Here is a 5,236-nt window from a genome sequence, read left to right as displayed (position 1 = left end):
TAGCTCCAACAAAGTGGTTGAATCCTATAATTAGAATCCACGACAAGATAAGCTGAAAAGTGACACTCGCGAGGCCAAAGAAATGCTATGAAATAACATTGAAGATAACCTGCACTCGCTATGTATCCCCGGTGCCCTAACTCAAAGTGTATGAATTCCATAAATAAAAGTGTATTTATCACAGGAGGGAGAGGGGAGTTGAAGAATATTAAGATATTAGGGGTTAAAATATGGTAATATGTTAACTACTTAACAGACTCAATACGTTAGAAATACGAAAACTAAAATGACTGACATTCATTTTGACTGACATTCATTGTAAGACACTTTTAACTAAGTGACTGATGTCTTAGAAGAAGGTTTTAGACAGCTGCCTTGGTAATAACTCTATTAGGCATGATATTTTTTTAAGCTGATAATATGGTTGTTGAATAATAATAATTATAATAATAATAATAATAATGATAATAATAATAATAATTTAATATTTACATTGCGCAAATTAACATGTGGATATGATCAAATGCGCATTACAACACTTTTCGGGGGACTTTGGCGGGACTGCATCAGCAGTTTACAAACAATGGAAGGAAACTTATTTGAAGACGCCCCCTTCCCCCAATTCCCAGTAAACAGGCCAGACCACATCACAGTAATCTCGTGAGTGGGTCCTTTAACGTCCCCTGCCTAACCAAATTAACTAATTAAAAGATGCAGGAGACGGGACCTACGGTTTATTCGTCCTTATCCGAGAAGACTAGAATGTCTATCCATTTCTTGATTTTATAGAAAGGTAGCGCATTCTCCTCAGTTATTTTAAGACCTTGAGTGTTGGTCCGGCCGGGGTTCGAACCATCGACCTCGACCTCCCGCACAACAGTCCAGCGCTCTAACCAATTGAGCCAACCGGGAGGCGGTTGAACGCATATTCGCCAGCTACTGAAAGAAAATGCGAGCTCCCTTCTTGTGAAAGTTATACCAAGAATTATCACCAAAGCCAATTCTACTGAATAATTATAATACGCGACTGTACATTTGCACTGACCTTTTATTTGAAGTCGGTTCGATTTCCTTAACCTTCCCTTATCCTGACCGTCAGGGCATGACATGCCTTTATAACTTAGCCAAAGTAAAGCGCGCGCTCTGATTCGTCAACTTAGCGTCCCCCATTTGCCCATGGGTGTACGCTGCTGACGTGAGCAAATGCAAAGTCTATTTTTCCGCGCGCGCATGTATTTTCTGGTCACGTGAGATTTGTTAAATAAAAGGGAACTATTTAGCTACAATGTATCAATGTTATGTTATAAAACAAATGGTAAACACCACAGCGTACACTATTGAGTTATGGATGCACTTGGGAGGTTTGCTAAGCACTCAAGAAGCTAGAGTCGCTCTCGGCTATCGCCTCGACCGACTCTTACGCTTCTTTGGTGCTTAGCAGCCTCCCGCGTACATCCATAACTCAATAGTGTACGCTATGGTTTTTACCATTTGTTAATTAGGGTATGACAGGCGAGGATGGTGAATCAAAAACGTATGTATGTTATTGTTACGAGGAGATCTTTTTTCTTCAAAGTACCCCGTATATTATCAGCCAAGATGTCTGGAGACTCGATCAAGACCATAATAACCTGTTAGGCTATCAAAATTTACCACTGCATCCATTTTGGTATTTAAAAATGGTTTGGAACATTCACTCCTGCTTTTGCATCTTCTTTATGGATCCCATAGTTTTTCATAAATTTTGACTAATAGATGATGGCGACCGCCACCAACTTTTAAACACCCTATCCCTATTGCTGCTGCCCTCCTATTTCAAAGAATACTCGTTTACATGTTTTGTATTTATTGATCTGTTTTCCATTTTGTATATGACTTTTACTAAGAGTGCAGGATGCGATGAAAATGAAATTATTCTCCTCAGAGCAGTAATGTGTTTTTAAAATTCTTTTTTTAAGAGTGCGGTTTATGTTGGCTGTTTAGCTCGTTGTAAAACCATTAGACTGGTCTTTTTTTAAAAGCCTATCATCTACCTGGGGGGGTTTTATGTTTCTTCTTTTTGAAAGTGTATTTCCATCACTTACGTTAAAATAAAAAAAGGGGCGATGACGTATGTTTTTTTGTCAAAGAATTGGGATTAAAAATATTGAACCATTTTATACGTAGTAACTTTGGACGTATGGTTATCGTCAAAAAGTAGTTGTCCAATGCGAACATTTCATTAGTAAGTATTAGCTCGCGACATATGGTCATCGATAACGAACAGTTTATAAATGAAACGATCTAAAAGTTGATAAAGAGGTAATTATTCGCCGTCATGTCTAAAGTTAAACTTGGTTTCGGAATTGTAGTCCAATAAGAGTACTCTACTGCTGTGTATTAAGACATCGGAAGTTACTGATCACCAAAATACATCTATCTCTTGGGTACCCCAACAAGGAAAAGAGGTTGTCGTCGCCAGGAGTTTGCGGTATGAGAGGTTAATTATTTTCCTCTGCATCTGTGCTGCTGTTCAGGCTCCTTACAAACAAGGCACGATCATGTTAGGTGGACTTTTAGTGCACGCCAGCCGCCAGAACACCAAGGAAGCCGATGTGGAGAGATAGATTTGAGACGACTTGGTCGCGCACAGGCCATGATCTTCGCCGTCGAACGAATAAACAATGACACAAACTTTCTTTCAAACATTTCCCTCGGATATGACATAAGAGATTACTGCGGAAACGTCTCAAAAGCTGCAGAACTTGTTTACAAACTTCAAACCGTCGATTCCTGTGTCAGGTTAGATAAAAATAACACAGGAAAGAAAGCCATCATTTCTTTGATAGGCCCAGATGAATCTCGCACAACGCTATTAATCGGAGGAATTCTCCAGGTGCTCAATATCTCGAGCATAAGTTGAACAACAACTAGTCCTTAACTTACGTCACTGAGGTATAACCATTTATATCGAACAGCAGCCCCGGATATCTTTCTTGCAAAGGCAATGGTTGACTTAGTTACACACTTTAACTGGAGCTATATTGCTCTCGTTGGACTAGATGATTCGTATGGACGGACTGGAATATCGGCAGTAATTAGCGAAGCTACATCAAGAAAAGTCCCCTTTTGTATTGCTATATCGGAGTTTATACTCCACGAAAGTCTCATCCCAGTATTTTAAATGTCGTTGAAAAACTAAAGCAGTTGAATAATATCAAAGTTGTGATCTTATGGTCATACATGAGTTACCAAGCAAAGTTTTTTGCTGAGGTACACAGGCAAAACCTAACTAGACACGCGTGGATTTTGAGCGATGTTGATTTAACGCCCACGCTGACTGTGAACGATATGCCCGAGAGGTCTATAGGATTTCTATTCCATAACTTTAGCGACTTTGCCTTTAAAGAATATTTAAAAGATAACTTTGTCAGGGAGAAAGACAACAGAGGTTTTCCTGAATGGAGTGATGGCACAAGCGAAATATGGAAGCGTTTGGAGACAGAAGTGCGGAAATCGCCAAATCGATGAGTGCACCAGGGTCTTGATTGAGGAAATCTATAGCTCCTTTGTTCCATATATCATCGACACCGTGTATGCTCTGGCTCATGCAATAGATATAAATCTATCAACTCGAAATTTCAACACAAGCGATTCTAGTAACAAATCGTCTAAAGTAAACAGCTTTGACGGGAAGGAGTTTCTAGGCAGAGTCAATTTTGAAGGACTAACAGGGAAAATCGAGTTCGATCAATTTGGTGACAAAGGCTCGGCCCATTGTGATATTTTTAACTTTAAAGTAGTATCTGAAAGAAATGTCCAGAGCGTTAAACAGGTGCTAGTAGGAGAATGGAAAAAATCCGATGAAAATGAAACCCAGTTGACTTTTCATGAAGATCTGTATTGGAAGACTGGTCGCCCTCCGGAGTCTGAATGTTCAGAAAAGTGCCCTCCTGGAACAAGGCAATCCGCTACGTCACCTTGTTGTTGGCAATGCCTTCCGTGTCCTGGTGGAACCATCAGTCCATCTTCTGGTTCTAATATTTGCACAGAATGCCCCATCGGAAAAATGTCGAACCAGGCTAAAACAGAGTGCGTCGCCTTACCTTCTGCCCACATAAGTTATGCTAGTGCAAGTGGAATTTTAATTCTTACGTTTGCCACGCTCGGCGTAGTCGTTTCAATGCTTTATCTAGTTGCCCTCTGGAAATTCTGGAATAGCCTCATCGTCAAGGCTTCCAATCGCGAACTAAGCCTCGCTCTTTTACTCGCAATTGTGTCCTTGCTATCTGTGGCATTCATTAACGTATTTAGATCGACAGATGCAATCTGCAAGATCATTTACCCGCTACGTTATCTGACTTATAACCTTTGTCTCTCCATCTTATTGGTCAAGGTGTTGCTTATTTCCAGTGCTTTTCAGGTTCCAATCGTAGCCACTGTAGGGATCAGATCTCTCTCAAACTAAGCACAATTTGGGATTGTTTTGTCCTTTCTACTCCCGCTGTTGTCTCTGTTGTTACCATGGTTACTTTTGGATCCACCCTTCAACAAGTAACATATCTATCCGATACATTACACCTTTAACGATTGCAATGCATACTCCAGCTTAGTTGGGAAATATCTATTCCTGGCGATATGTTTTTATGTCCTTGTCCAAATGCTTCTCTCCTCGTTCTGTGCTTTTAAGATCAGGAAAATCCTTGAAAATTTCAGCGAGGCCAAACGAATCGCCTCTTCCACGTACATATTATTGCTCTCATTGCTTTGTTATCACCCAGTAGAGTTTTCGATCAATGGATGGTATGTAACTGTTGTGGATTGTGTAACAACACTCTTGAGTGCGTATGGTTTCCTTTGCTGCATATTTTTGCCCAAAGTATGCGTTCTGCTTTTTTGGCCAAAGGGAAACAGTTTGAGTCTTTTGAGAGTAGAAGTCACTCAGTTTTCGTTTAAATCGAGTGGCGTGCGTAGTAACCCTGCTGTCGATAGCGTCAACCAGGAAGTTGAAATGCAGACCTTCAATCTGCGACAAAAATAGCTGAAAATTAACTTTCACAAAGCCACTTTCAAGAAGATATTCCAAAAATAAGGTTGAAATCAACTGCAGTTGGCTTAAAAAACTCTTCTCCTTCGATTCCTCCTGGGAACTAAAAACATTCGAGACGGATAAAAAAAACAGCTTCATTTATGAAATGAGCTTTTCGTCACACAACAGCTTCGTTTAAAATCTGCATTACTATTTGATGCGCGAAGG

General features: G+C 40.1%; 1 pseudogene; it reads left to right on the top strand.

The window, feature by feature from the left end:
- The first annotated feature begins 1,871 nt into the window (after positions 1-1,871).
- LOC148739575 (extracellular calcium-sensing receptor-like) lies at positions 1,872-5,020 on the top strand (annotated as a pseudogene).
- The last annotated feature ends 216 nt before the right edge of the window (positions 5,021-5,236 follow it).

Source organism: Stylophora pistillata, chromosome 2, assembly GCF_964205215.1.
Source record: "Stylophora pistillata chromosome 2, jaStyPist1.2, whole genome shotgun sequence".
Lineage (NCBI taxonomy): Eukaryota > Metazoa > Cnidaria > Anthozoa > Scleractinia > Pocilloporidae > Stylophora > Stylophora pistillata.
Note: the sequence above shows the minus strand (reverse complement) of the source record. Positions and strands in the feature narration are given on the sequence as shown.